This window comes from Hevea brasiliensis, chromosome 9 (assembly GCF_030052815.1).
Source record: "Hevea brasiliensis isolate MT/VB/25A 57/8 chromosome 9, ASM3005281v1, whole genome shotgun sequence".
Taxonomy (NCBI): domain Eukaryota; kingdom Viridiplantae; phylum Streptophyta; class Magnoliopsida; order Malpighiales; family Euphorbiaceae; genus Hevea; species Hevea brasiliensis.
Window position 1 is genome coordinate 90,845,108 of NC_079501.1, and position 16,060 is coordinate 90,861,167.

General features: G+C 33.1%; 1 long non-coding RNA gene across 1 annotated transcript; it reads right to left on the reverse strand.

The window, feature by feature from the left end:
* Nucleotides 1-10,732: 10,732 nt before the first annotated feature.
* Nucleotides 10,733-11,927, reverse strand: LOC131183439 (uncharacterized). Its single transcript, XR_009151522.1, has 2 exons — nt 11,849-11,927; nt 10,733-10,977 (listed from the first exon to the last, which is right to left on the reverse strand). It is a non-coding gene; the product is annotated as an uncharacterized LOC131183439 (long non-coding RNA).
* Nucleotides 11,928-16,060: the final 4,133 nt, after the last annotated feature.

Below are 16,060 nucleotides of genomic sequence, written 5' to 3' on the forward strand. Positions count from 1 at the left end.
AAAGTTTTTTAAAAGATGTAAGATTTTTGAAAGTTTTAATTTACCAAATTATATTTCCAAAAACCTCAATTTTTCAACACACTAACCTTCCGTTTATAAAGAAGTAAAGTAAAATAAGGTTTTATAAAGTAAAATTTTTCAAAGTAAGGTTTTTTATGACTTTTAAAGTATTTGAAGGTTTTAAAGAGAAAACTTTGTTAACCCACTAATTTAATGGGTTGGAAAATGGAGGTTTTTGAAGTTTTTAAAAACCTTAAAAAATTATACTTAAAAAAACCTTAATTCAAGGCTTTTAAACCTTGAAAAACCTTCAAATGGTAAATTGGCTCTATTACTCATCCAAACACATTTTTAGAGGTTGATAGTGTAACACCCCTATTTGTATAGCCTGGTATATTTCACTGTTCCGGTGACCGGTGTCGGTCCGGACAATTAAGGGGATTAGAAAGGGGGAGGGAGGGTGGGGGCAATGCTCCCCCTATCCCCCCCTTCCTCTATCCTTAAAACCAGACCTATGACCTTAGCTAATTGAGCCAGCTTCAGGTGGATCCATGAGCTAGTCTAGCGAGCTAGACCTTAAGGGCAGAGCCAAGAAGAGCTAGACCAAAGGGTGAGCGTTGAACGGTTTTAATCAAAAAATTAAATCGAACCAACCTAATTCAATTTTTTAATTCAATTTTGGTTTTTAGTTTTAAAATCTTTTTATTTTTTTGCTTGATTCAGTTAATTTAAGAAAAAAATCAAATTAACCAAAATGAACCAATTTTCCTCCCTTACAAAGCTACATCGTTTTACCCTTTACATTACCCTACCTATTTAAGCCTCCCATCTCAAGTATCAAACTCTTTTGCTGCCCATCAGTCCATAAAGTGATAGCTTCTTTCTTTTCCCTTGCCATCGTTGTTGCTGCTGCTTCTTCTTCTTCTTCTTCTTCTTCTCACTTTTCCTTACTCCTTCATCTTCTCACTGCTTAGGGTTATTTCTTATTTGTTTGGCAATTTGCTTATACATATCATGGGTCCATCAGTACCATAACCTCATGCTTTTATCAACAGTGAAGGACAAAATCACTGCAATTGGCTATGCATGTCTAAGCCCTCAATGGATCTGCGATTGCCTTTTTGTTGCATGTTTATATTCAAAAGTTTTGAGCCAAATAGGTAATAAGTTTTTATGTTCAATTTTTACTCAATTTTTATTGTACTTCATTCTTATGGAACACAATCTCTTCATTTGTAAATTTTAAAATGCTAAAGATTAAGCTTATCTTCATTGCATATTTTGTGCGCTAATATTATTGTTGGTTGAAACTTGATAGCAATGTTGGGCATTTTGTGGAATTAAAAAGGACAATGGACATTCTACTTGTGCACTGTTCAAAATCCATAAATTAAATCGAACCAAATTAGTTTGATTCAATTTGATTCTTCTATTAAATCAGTTTGGTTTGATTTTTTATTTTTAAGACTTTAGCATTTCAATTTTCCAATTCAGCTCAATTCAGAAGCAAACCAACTGATTGCCCACCCTTGTCGAGATCCAAGTTAGATGGACCTCGTGCAATGCTAAGTGATAATTAGGCCTATGAAGTATAAGCTAGTATAAGCTAGACCCAATTGCACTTGAAGAGGGTGTTAGAATGTATGGCTTATGGGAACAAGTCTCACGTTAACAATGTACATGAAAATCAAAGGGCATATAAGCATTAGCAAATCGAAGGCCATTTTAGTGGTGGAGAGCTTAGTTTACAGTTGATCTAATAACTATGTCCAATTGGATAATATTGTCTGCTTACCTGACCTCATGGATTTGTCCATTGGACCTCTTCTTTGAGGTCAAAAGGCACACTATCCAATAAAGTGGTCTCTCTTTCTTATAAGTACCTTAACTTTCTCCTTCCTTTCTGATGTAGAAATTTGTTTCATTCTGATCCTCCTCTTATAGTCTTGGAGTGAAGAATCACTCTCTTTACGAACTTGTGGGATGTTACATGCCCACTAGCTTCTATCCTAGTTTGTCCCCAAACCATATTGTATTGGGAGGTCTAACTCTAACACCAATTGTGACAACTTGGTTCAATTGGACAGTATTATCCTCTTTAGCCCACCTAGCCTCATGGATTTATCCCTTGGACCTTTTCTTTGAGGCCCAAAAGCTTGTTATCCAATGAAATGGTCCCCCCCTCCCCCCACCATTATAAGTACCTTAATTTTCTCCTTCCTTTCGAATGTGGGAATTCAATTCATTTCAATCCTCCTCTTTTGATCTTGGAGAGAAGAACCACTCTTCTCATGAACTTACGGGATGTTACAATGGATATTTGCCTTATCTTGCATGACACAAGGTGATGATGGATCCTTAAGTTAAGGATGCTGAAAAACTTTGCTTGAATAAGTAGTGCTCTAAAATAACTTCCTAATAGTGTCACTATCATTCTCAAGTTTTGTACTACTAATGCTAGCAATTATTTGAGACCTAAGGTCAAGACACAAGTTGACTTCCTCAATATTTTGATTGCTAGCACTCACAGCCTTGGTGGAATTCCCTTTGAGTGCATCCATAGAAATAGAATTGTTGGCCCCATGATCAATTTCATGATGTCTACTTGAGATCTCTAAATAGTTTTTATGTGGAGCACTTTTGGTAGCACAACATATCACACACCCTAGGGTGTATGACAAGAAGATCCACAGGCCTATGGGGTGTGGATCGTTGGCCCAACCAGAGTGAATCATGTTTTTCCAATTCAAATTTCATCTCTAAGCAATCCAAGATACAATATACTTCCTATTTTGTTTGAATAATATTGCATATTTAGTTTTCTTATTGTTTTCCATTTTAGTTAAGACTTGTTTTATTTTTCTATTTTAATCAGGAGTAATTATAAGGAATACTTTAATTATTTAGGAATTAGTTTTCCTATTTTATCTAGGATTCCTAATATAATTTAGTTTACTAAACTTCTAATTAGTAGATTAATTTTCCTATTAGGATTAGGAGATTAAAATCTCTATAAATATGCCTTAATTCTATGTATTTCAAATTAGTTTTTTGGCGTTTAATAAAAATTTCAGTAAAGAATTTTCTTATCAAGCACTCTGTGTGTGAGTGCATGCTTTCTTTGAGTTTCATGCTGTGTCAAATGATATTAGAGTAAGGAAATCACCCCAATCAAGATAGCCAAACTTGATAGAGGTGGTGATAATAGTGGTTTTCATGATTGTGATTGAAAAACTAGAGCCCTTGACCTTAGGGATGATGCGTTGCAACAATTGAAGCAACATTAGGAGTAATAAATGGATCTTAGATTGAAGCATATTGAGAAACACTTCGAAGAAACTGCAAATTGACTTGATGCTTTGGGAATTAATACAATTAGGAATCAAGTTGAGAAAAGAAGACCAAGGGTTAATGTAGCTTGTGGTGACCTTATTAACATACGTTTTCCTTCATGTAGGCAATATGTATGCGAGGAAAACTCCAAGGAGGAAAATGACTATGAATCAAACAGGTTTTGTAGACATTTATGTAATGAAAGATATAGAAAAAGAGGTGCATATCAACCAATTCTTGCACAACAACAATATGTTTACAAATTAGATTCAAAGGAGGACGATGACTTTAAACCAATTAAGTTCAATAGGCATCAACAAAATGGTGGCTATTGAAAAAGAGGTGCGTATGAGTATGATGAGAAGATTTTTTCAACCATAACTTAAGTTCCATTTAGATTTGTAATTGAATGCAAGGATACTCAACCAAAGCATTTGTTAGTGGTGAAAAGAGAAAGGGAAGAAAGAGAATAGTAGTTTAAATTCAAAACACAACTTGAAGTTAAGGAGACCAATATCAAAGAATCAGAATTAGAAGCTTTGATCATATTTCTTGTTACTGTGGTTAAAGACAAAGCATTTGAGAAATGTGTCCCAGGGAATGAAGAATATCAAGCCATGGAGATTTCCATAGCAATTGAGGGAAAACAATTCATGGAGATAATACTGGATATTGCAAAGATAAAGATGAAGGTGAAAGTACTCAATTCGATCTTGCTTAATTCCCCATTGACTACCTCATCAAAGAAAGTGATGTGGTGTACTTTCCAAATGAAGATTTTCATTCTTTTTCACTTCAAAATTCGAGGATAGGTTTATTGGGGTGAATGGAATGGGAGATTTGTTTTGGTTCATTACAAGCAGTTTTAACCCCAGGTCAAGTTCATTCTAAGTGGGGGAGTATGATGTAGAGCATTTTTTAGTAGCACAAGTCATCAAGCATGTGACAGGAAGATCCACATGCCATAGGCATGTGACACTTGGCCCAACTAGTGAATCATGATTTTTCGGTCCAAATTTCATCTCCAGGTAGTCCAAGATACAATATACTTCCTATTTTGTTATAAAAGGACTACAAATTTGGTTTTCTTATTGTTTTCCATTTTAATTAGGACTTGTTTTATTTTTCTGTTTCAATTAGAAGTAGTTATTATCTTTCCTATTTTATCTAGGAATTAGTTTTTCCTATTTTATCTAGGATTTTTAACATAATTTAGTTTAAAAAATTACTAGCTAATCCTTCTATTTTAACAAAACTAATTATTTGATCCTTTTATTTAGCGAAACTAACTACGTGATCCTCCTTTTTTTTTAAATATACTAGTTAGTCCCTGCATTGATCATCCATTCAAAAGAACCAAACAACACATTAATCAAGAGAGGTTAAGGGTTTATTTGACAATACTAGTTGTTCTATTAACAATTAGTTATTCTAGTTGATGTTAACGGTTTTATTAGTTATTAGTTATTAGATATTAACAATTAGTGTTTAGCTGTTTTTATAGCAGTTTAAAGTAAACGTGTTCAGTAAAAATATATGTTAGATTAGATTGGCTATATACAAAGCAGATAGGTATTTTCATTTAACAGTTATTTTTACTTGACTTTTGCTTTAAACCACTATAAAAATAACTAATCACTATAATAGTATTGCTTTATGTAATACTCCAAATTGATGTTGAAAGAGTTTTGAGTTTTAAGAAAGAAGTATAAGTTGAGTCGCAGTACTAAAAAAACCTAAAATTGAGTGATTATGAATGAAAATTAGCTCAGGTTAACTTAAAAATTTGTAATAGCCGATCACAACTATTTTAATGATACTTAAATTAAGATTAAATGATTTTTAATAATAATAATAATAATAATAATAATAATAATAATAATAATAATAATAATAATAATAATAATAATAAGAGTAACTTTACTAAAATAACCAATAAAATTCAATGACCTTGAGTGTAAATAACCAAATCTTAAAAAAAAAAAAAGCCTTTGACAAAAAAAATTATGAGTAAATTATAAATTAATTTTTAAGGTATGTCAAATATTATAAGTCAATCTCTACATTTTTTATCAGGAATAATTTAGTTTTTTAGTTTCATTTCTTTAATAGAATGATCTCTCAATTCAAATTAACACTAATAATTAGATCACTCAAATTTTGTTTTGTTAACGAAATAATTTCTTGATCTAAATATTATATTTAAATAATTATATATTTTTGCTTATTATAATTTATTAAAAATTATAATTATTTAACTATAAAATATTATATAAATATTTAACTAACTCTTTATAATACATAATTATTTAAACTTAAAAATATTCTTTATCAACCCCTTAACGCAAATTCCTTTAATATAAATTCAGGTAATTTTAAAATTTAAATATAATTTCATTTAGTTTCTTTTGTTCTTTCTCTATATATTCTTTTGTTTTTTACTGTGGATTGGCAAAAGCTTCTTTTTTTTTTTTTTTTTTTTTTTTTTTTTAAGTTCTTCAGCTTTCTTTTTTTTCTAGAAAAAAAAAAAGAAATGTTGTTTATCTGCATCAAAAAAAATTAAAAATACAAGTATATTCTTGTTTCCTTGCTAATATCCAATTCAAACTTTTAGTATTTATTTTTTTTATTTTTACTATTTTACAACTTTATTAATTTAATCATTGTAATATTAATGATAGAAACTTAATGCTCAAATAATGCCAAATGCCTAATTTCTTCTCATAATTACATTTTTTTTAAATAGTATAAGTTGTGAATTTATATTTTACACTATATTTGATTTATAAATGGAAAGAATACTATAATTGGTGCATATTTTAAAAGAAAAAAATGATGAAAATTCATAAGCGATTGTGTCTCTAGAAGCAAATGTGTTATTGTTGATACTCATGTTGAATGGAATTACCTTGTAAAATCTTTAAGAGATTGAAACTAAAGAATTTGATATTGCTTCTTTGGAACATGATCTTGGATTATGACCACAATTTTTTACTTATCCATTTTATCAAGGAGATGAAGCACAACGAGCACACATTACTCTTGGTCTATTTCAATCTATACTTTCAAATTATCTAAAATATAGCCCAATAACTCATTGTCACAGCTTTCAATATTCATGGTTTGATTTATTTCTTTCATGATTAGAATATTTTGTAGCAAAAGATGCCACCTTTGTTTTTTGTCAAGCTATCTATTTCAAATAATTTGTCTACGCATACTCGACAAACTACATTTATTATTGATGGCTTTCATAACTGGAAGAAACTAAAGGATGATAAGAATTATGCCTTTGCAAATCATGTGGGGAAAGATCCAAATTCTATCTCTTTCTAGTTACCCTAATGCATATGGACTAATATTTTCATCGAAAAAGATGATCGACTTGGTCTTTCGGTTGATTGAAATGCCCAGCAATGGTAACAATAACTAGTAGGCTTCTTACTCCAATCACCCTTCAATTTGGGGTTGAAATGGACAATTCTCGGTGATTCCTCTCCATCAATGGTCTGCTATAAACTCCATCAACTACCCTACTTTCTTCAACTACTTTCTCTGTTAAAGCCAATTTATGAACATTTCAATGGTCTTCACGTCAACTTCATAATGCTTTTGTATAAATTCAACAAGCATGGGAGAAGCTGACTATGCTTTTGTTTAAATTCAAAATGGTAACTCCACTAGTTAGAACACAAAAAAAGGTGAAAAGTTGCCTTTGTCTTTTGTTGTTCAATTTAGCTATATGCAAGCAACCCTTGCATCTCCCATTTGAAATAACATCTTAATTCTTCTTTTGGTTCTAATCTCTTTTTATTGTGTGTGTGTTTGTGGGGTTGGTTGTGGTTTGGGGGGGCGGGCGGCGGTGTGGTGTGGGTGGGGGGTTTGCTTATATGATTAAAGATTGAAACTATATGGAATTTGGTAGATAGGTAGTTGATAAAAAAAAAAGTGTTTGATCAATTGCTTTAGAGAGCCAAAATTGGCCTAGAAGAGCCATTTCATGCATCTTTCATCACTGTCTGAATGCGCTAGACAATGTTTTCGCATTGTTTTTGGTTGAAATTTTACAATTTGTTGACTGAACTCTATATCCCATTAGTGTTTTACAATTTTTTGATTGAAATAGATTAATTTATTGATTGAATTTTGTCAAATTTTTGGTTGAAATTCTCCACTTTTCTGTCCTTTGTTTCTTCCTCTCCATCCTAGATTAGAGGGGATGTATCCCATAATTCCTAACTAGTGTAGGGTTCATTAATTATGATGATTTGAATGAGTTTGCAATGAAAACCATTTTTATATTTTGATTTGTATTATTTGGGTAAGGGAGAGAGAAAGACGAGGAGAATGATAAGGAGGGAGAAGGAGAGAAATAGAAAGAGGGGCAAAACAAAGAGAAAAAATGAAAAGAGTGGAGAGACAACAATGATAGAGAGAGGGAAAGAGAGAGACGAGAAGATTGATAAGGAGGGAGAAGGAGAGAAATAGAAAGAGGGCAAAACAAAGAGAAACAATGAAAGAGTGGAGAGACAAAAATAAGAGAGAGAGAGAGAGAGAGAGAGAGAGAGAGAGAGAGAGAGAGAGAGAGAGAGAGAGAGAATAACAATTTTTTTTCATTAAACTATGATAAAGAATTCTGACTAATAGAATATTTCATTTAGATTGGATAGAAGAATTTTAATTGACAAAAGTAAACTATTGGAATTAAATAATTTATTTTCTATAATGTATGAAACATAGTTATTAAATGTAGCTCTTGACTCAGATGAAAGAACAAGTCGACGAGTCACCCATTCAACTAGTAGGTCATTAAAAAATTAATTAAATATATATTAATTAAATATTACAATTGTTAATATAATTAAATAAGTTTAATTAACTAATTAAATTTTACTTTTAGAATATATATATATATATGTTTGTACCAAAATAATTATTTTAACTCATCAATTATTTTTAGGCCCATGATTAATTTAATTAATTTTATTTCATTAATTTAATTATGAGGCCTAAATAAATGTTTCTTAACTATTTTTTATGTAGTTATCAGATGATTAGTAGTGGATGTTAGTAAAATGGGAAGTTACAAGAAGTTATATGCTAAAGTGCGAGTTGAGAAGCAACTACACGTGATGGACAGTAACTGTCGAGAAGTGCAGGACATGAGTAGTGTAGGTTTCAGATGCTTTTAGGTTCTAGTGCCTTCAAATGAAGTAACTTCCATCACGTTCAAAGGTTGAGAATGTGAGTTAATAGTTTCCCAATACTTCGATATGCCTCCAGGTGAAGTTATGAAAGGAAGACAGCTTGCAATGTGAAAATCCAACCAACCAATCCAACAAACCAACTAATCAACAATCCAAAGACTCTAGTAGTCATTTTCAATTTCCAAGCTTGTCCATTTCAATTCCTATTGCAATTTCAATTTTCAATCATTGTATTTACTTTCAATCAACCAATATAAATTCCTTTTCCAATTTCAATTCCAATTCTAGTGAGACAACCTCTCATTTTTTTAATTTACTCAGCAATCAAAAGCAAAATTGCATTTAGTGTAGCCAATTCCTACAATCATGTGATCCAGAAGTTAGAAGCGCATTTTAGTTGATACACTCAATATCTAGCATGCCTGCAAATCTCAAGCTATTTGTCAGTTAAATTATTTTTATGCAAATAATTTTTGGCACTCCTAGTAAAACCAAAGATCTCATTTCAATATTAATTTCCACTGTTCTTAGTTAAAATCATAAATAATTTTTAGCACGCCTAGTGGGATGAAAAATCAACTCCTATTATTTCAACATTTTACTATTCTTAATAAAAATTACAAATAATTTTTGGCACACTCAATAGGATTGATTCTTATTTTTTGCATTCATCACAGAATGACAATATCTTTTTATTCTCTCTCTCTCTCTCTCTCTCTCTCTCTCCCTCTCTCTCTCTCTCTCTCTCTCTCTCTCTCTCTCTCTCTCTCTCTCTTTTGGCAGAATTTTTTATGTAGGTTCTTTAAGGCCACGGGAAATAAGAAGCTTGCTAAGGAAAAAAGTTATCAGGTCTTAGGACACAGAAGGTCTCAACTTCCAAGTTCCACAAATGGTGGAACAATTTGAAAAAGGACTAATTCCTTAGGTCGAAGAGGTTCAAAATCCTGACCCAACAGAGATTGTACATACCTTAGTAGCTAATCCAAAATAAAGGCAAGTCGAGTCAATTCGTGTTACTATTGTTGAAGAAATTAATGCATCGTCCATCACTGAAGTTTTGAAGAAAGACTTAAACAAGCAATTGGATAGAAGTGATTAAATCTTAAACAAACTTACTGCTGCAATTTAAGTTTTAAAGGGGAAGTTAAAATTTCCAATGCCTACATTGTCCAATGGCCATTTCACCAAGCCAAAAAAGTCTGACTCTACATCAAGGAGCCTTAGGAAACTCATGGGCAACCCTAACCAAGAACTCTCCAAGGAGAAAATAGTGGAAGCTATGCTCAAAATAGAAAATGGTACCAACCACCTCAACATAGCCACCCTAGTGGCAGGATTATTACTCCCACCCAAATTTTCAGCAATAATAATTCGATAATTCACCTGAGTATTTATGATGTAGAGATAGTTTTTGGTCCTCAAATGGTATAGGCTCCTTAGCAAGTGTAGGCACCTCATGTGAGGTTGGGCTCGAGGGCAATAACTTTAGAAAACTACTGTGTCTATTATGCAAGTTCCTTAGACAACTGCACCAGTTCCTTAGATGGTGGCACCTCTAGCTTTAGTTCTAGTGGTACTAATAGATTCCTAGGCGACTTAGGTTTCTCAAGTGACTCCATGTTCAAGAGGCAATCTCATTACCAGGGGAACTAATGCTCCTACAATCCATGTTCCCAATATTATGGCTCTAACTAACAAAACCCTGGACAAGCTAAGCTTAAGCCTACAAGTGACAGAGGGAAAAATTTAGTTTTCAAGTTTTTGCAGTCTCTAAAGGCCATTTCCTCAGTCTAGTGGAGCCAAATTTGACTTCTAAAAGTATTAGAGAACTTGAGGGGCACCAACCCAAAAATCCCTATGGAGGCAAAATCAAAGTAATTAGTGCTTCTATACTATAGGTTCGTCATATGACAACTCTAACTATTTCGATTCTTCAAGTAGTAGTTCTATTGACGCAGTTTTGCAAGTTCAAAACTATCATGTCTTGCAGAAAGTCAATGGGATAACTCCAAGTATAAAATAGCTATGGCCGACCCACGGCCTCAAATAGCCAATCCCAAGGCTTTTCTTAGGCTAACCTACAATTAATGTAAAGACAAAGTCGATATAATGACTAATATATTATAGCATTCATTCACATGTAATCAAGGTTAATGTGATAAGTGAGCCTTATGGCCACTATCATTCATAAATACAAAGCTGAAATATAGCTTATTGTTCAACAAATATCCAAGTGTTTACATATATGCTAAATTTTTTATATTGAAATATAATGACTACAACATGCAAAAAAAAAAAAAAAGAAATCCTTGGAGGAAGCTTGGAGTTGACAAGTAGCTTGGAAATAAGGATGAGTAGACAAGTCCCTAGTATCTCATACTGACACTTGATGAGGAAGTGCTAGAAGACTTGTGCTTACATTCTCCATATAAAGGTTCTACACAGATAGACAAAAAAGTGGATTAGTAAAAGGTACTTAGGGAAGTGAGTAGGGGAGCTAGTCTCAAAAGTATCCAAAGTATGAAAGAAGGTACCAGGGAGTTACTAAAACAGAGGGCTTAGCTTAAGAAGAGCCAACACCCACAGAGGTAATAAAAAGCACATGGTCAAAAAATTTTGATAAAGTCTCCCTTGTAATAGGAAGGCACAAAAAATTGGCCAGTCAAGTTTGAGGCCAATCTTTGAAAAAACAATAAACATAACTTGCTAACACTAAAAAATACAACATATGAGTAGATATGGCACAACTCATCACAGGTGTAATGTAGGTTCAGTAAAGATAACTACTTTTAGCTACTACAGAAAAAGGGACGATGCTGAACTTCAGAAAGTTTGGTGGTGTAAAAGACCTTTAGTACAAAAAAAGAACTAAAGACCTAGTACAAAAGTGCTTAAAGGAGATATAATCAGGGGAAGGGCTATACCAGTATTGGTAGCAAGTGCTGTAGCAGGTGTGCTAACAGGTGCTGTACTAGGAGAGGTAAAAGACGTTTTTGCAGAGCAGAATAAAAGTGCAAATGCAATATCAGCAAGTTACCCACTACAGTCTAAATGCAAAATTAAGCTAAGGAACACAAAGGTACCAAAATTTATTTTAAAGTGTTAAGATTGCAAGGCACTTGCAAATTTCTTCAAATTCCTTCAAATCCACAATAAATTGGCAACACACACACAAGACCCAATATCTAAGTAGTCAAGAAATAGTTATTAGAACCAAGAAATGGCTTGAAAAGTGTGAGAATGGAGCAAAGGAAGCGAGGATGTACCAAAATGGTGTCAAGTGTAGACTAAAAGAATGCAAAACTCACATGAAAGGCTTGGCAGCAAGCAAGGGAGGACTTCCAGGCCTTCTAATTGTAACAACCACTATTTTCCAATGTTAGAATTTCTTTTGTAGATGGAACATTCTAGCAAATTTGAGGATTTCACAAATAAGGGAAGGGTGGTAGAAAGTTTGTATCTATGTATAATGTGTTCAAAATGCATTTAAAAATGAAAATGTTTTAAAGGTTTTCATTCATAAAAATTTCTAAGTGCTTCTTTAGGCAGAAGGAACTTTGGTAGCCGAAGTATGGCCTTTCGGCAGTCGAAGTCTCTTTTTCTATTCAAATCCTTTATGGACAGAATGAATTTTAGCAATCAGAATTATAATTTTCGGCAACCGAAAGTCCATCGACAGTGAGGATATAAAATGGCTAACTACCTGTTTTTTTGTTAAAAAGGAATTTGAACTCTCACTTCCCTCTTTCTCTAAATTACTATGACATGAAAATGAGTTTCTAAAGAGAATCTCTTGATCGTCTTAAGTTTTGAAGCTTATTTCTCCTTTTTGGAAGCTTATTGAGAGGGGATTAAAGCTGAGATTTGCCACCCACCTTTTTCTTAAGTTCAAGGGAAATAGGTAAACTCTCCCTTCCTTTAATTTTTTAGAATGGTTCAAGTATGTTTTTGAAAGGGTTAACTTTCGAATGCATGTATGTTTAGGGGAGTTTTAAAGCATGACTAGGTTGAGAATGGAATTGCATGTTGAGTTCTTGTTGTTTTTTCTTTTTAATGTGATATGTGAAGTTAATAGAACATAGAATTCTAATTCTTAGTGGTTGCATGTGAGTTTGAGCTTGATTTCAAGTTTCTTTAGGCCTTAAATGTAAAGTTTCCTTTGATGGATTTAAGAATTTCTTGATGGTGTTATGTTTGAAGATTGGTTGAATCTTGAATTCAAGTTCAATTTGGATTGCATGTGTATATGGAGCTTGATTTCAAGTTTCTTTTGACCCTAGTCATGTGTTTATATGTTTGGTTGTTTGGAGCTTTATGGTGAGTTTAGGTATTGTTGGGAGATGTTTTATGTAGGTTTTCAACTTGGGAATTTCTAGAATTCCCAGGTTCGATTGTCAAAAACCGTTATTTCGACAGCTAAAGTATGCAGTTTCTTGGTAAAATCTTGAAAATTTTTAGGTTCGGTAGCTGAAGTCTAGTAGCCACGTGGCTAATAGACTAAAAGGGGGTTTATGAGACTCAAGGTGTCACGACCTGAACCCACGGGCCGGATCGGTACTAGGACCTGGGCCAGCATAAAGCCCCCAAGGCCCGTAGTAAGAGTTATTGTTCCCAAATCATAACCAGGGCTAAAAACTGAGGCCCAATATGTAAATAAAATAAAATAAAATATTATATTTTTATTCAGGCCAACCCAACCCAATAGCCATCAGAAACTAAAGCTAGGGGAGCCTAGCTCAACCCTGATACTATCATTTATAAACTATTTAAATATCATAAAAATTTGTCATTTATTAATACTTAAAAGTTAAATTAACACAGTCCCTAACAAGATCAATGCTACTGCTAGCACATGCAAAGTTCTAAATTACAAATTAAGGAAATAATAATACAAATGAGTAGTCATTGATAAACTTGTGAGAAAGAAAGTAGGTTATTCTGAAAAGAAATCCTCCTATAGCTTGGAAAAATAGGGTGAACAAGAGTGAACGTTCGACTCATAGAGTAAGATATTGATTTTAAATACGATTTCTATAACTATCTAGGGCTAATGCGTCCCTAAGGATGAAATGCAACGTATATCAACACATTCAACCAAGTTCAAATAATATTCGCACAAAGAATAATTTGGAGCACTCACATACCCGTGTGTCACATAAAAAAAAAGTATATATATATATATATATATATATATATATATATATATATATATATATATATATATATATATATATATATATATATGGGATAATAATGAGGCATATGAACAGTACAAGATAGCAAAGAAAGAGGTAAAAAAGACAGTTAGTCAAGCAAGAGCACAGGCCCTTGAAAAGTTATATGAGAAACTTGGAACTAAAGAAGGGGAGAAAGATGTTTATAGATTAACAAGGAGGAGAGAAAGGAAATGTCAAGATTTCAATCAAGTTAGGTGCATTAAGGATAAATAAAGAAGGAAAAGTGTTGGTGAAAGATGAGAACATTAAAGAAAGATGGAGAAATTATTTTAATGATCTCTTTAATAATAGTCAAAATGGTAATAGCGTGAATATAGATTATAGAACAATAGAAAAGAATGTGAATTATACTAGAAGGATTCGATCTTTAGAAGTAAAGGAAGCATTTAAGAGAATGAAAGTGGGTAAAGCCTGTGGACCCGATAAAATACCAATTGAAGTGTGGAAGTATTTGGGAGATATGGGAGTGACATGGTTAACTAAATTATTTAATAAGATTCTAAACTTAAAGAAAATGCCTGATGAATGGAGGAAGAGTATTTTAGTACCTATTTTTAAAAATAAGGGAGACATACAGAGTTGCTCAAACTATAGGGGAATTAAACTCATGAGCCATACTATGAAGGTGTAGGAGAGAGTTGTGGAGCATCGACTACGTCATGATACTTCTATCTCTCTCAATCAATTTGGTTTCACGCCCGGTCGTTCAACTATGGAAGCGATCTTTCTCATTAGAAGCTTAATGGAGAAATATTGAGATGTGAAGAAAGATCTACACATAGTTTTTATTGATTTGGAGAAGACTTATGATAGTGTTCCAAGAGAGGTCTTATGGAATGTGTTAGAATAAAAGAGGGTATCTATTAGGTACATACAAATATTGAAAGATATGTATGAAAGAGCAACTACTATTGTGCGCACAGTGGGAGGGGACACAAGAGATTTTCCGATCTCAATTGAATTACACCAAGGATCAGCCATAAGCCCTTACCTTTTTACATTAGTTTTAGATGAACTGACGAAACATATACAAGAGAGTATTCCTTGGTACATGATGTTTGCGGATGATATTGTTTTGATAGATGAGACACGAGAAGGAGTCAATAGAAAGCTAGAACTTTGGAGAAGTACTCTAGAGTCAAAGGGTTTTAAGTTAAGTAGAACGAAGACAGAATACATGCATTGCAAGTTCAGTGAAGGCCAAACTGGTGATAGGGAAGGAGTTAGTTTGAATGGAGTGGTACTGTTCCAAAGCAATCACTTTAAATATCTAGGCTCAGTCCTTCAAGCAGATGGGGGATGTGAGGAGGATGTTAGTCATAGGATTAAAGCTGGATGGTTGAAGTGGAGACGTGCCACGGGAGTTTTATGTGATCGTAAGATTCCTAATAAATTGAAAGGAAAATTTTACCGTATAGCCATACGACCGGCTATGTTATATGGTAGTGAGTGTTGGACACTGAAAGAGTCATATGCATCTAAGATAAGAGTTGCAGAGATGAGAATATTAAGGTAGATAAGTGGCCATACTAGACTAGATAAAGTCCGTAATGAGAGTATTAGAGAAAAAGTAGGAGTGGTGCCAATTGAAGATAAGTTGAGAGAAGGGAGATTGAGGTGGTTTGGTCATGTGAAGCGTAGACATACGGAGGCTCCAGTTAGACAAGTAGAGCACATTAGGTTAGATGATAGAAAGAAAAAAAGGGGTAGACTTAAATTGACTTGGAGGAGAGTAGTACAACATGACCTAGAAGCATTACACATTTCTGAGGATTTAACCCAAAATCGTTCAGAGTGGAAAAAGAGAATCTATATAGCTGACCCCAAATTTTTGAGATAAAAGCTTAGTTGAGTTAAGTTGTATATATATATGGGAGCTGATCCCCTACACAACTCTCTTAATTCCAGCCTCTGCCAGCCATATCAACTCGAGCCGGACTTTCTCTTAATAATCTAAATGCGGGGGTCAGCGAGATCAACTCAAAGCCGTACTGTCACACCTTACCCCTCTATAAGGCATAACATGATCCCATAGAATACCTAATGAACTACCGAACTTCACCTATTGATAACCAATTAAGTACCCTACAAAGGATTTTAAAACAATTTTCTTACTTTTTATAAGTGGTGAGCATTTCTAAATATATATTAAAATCATTTATTCAAAGTTTTAAAACTAGTAAAATTTTTTTGTTCCATTTTATTTTTTCACAAATTTTATAGAAATTTCGTCAGAGTGCCGTCTGTATTTTGAGAAAACAGTTCTTCAAATTCCTGTAAAAA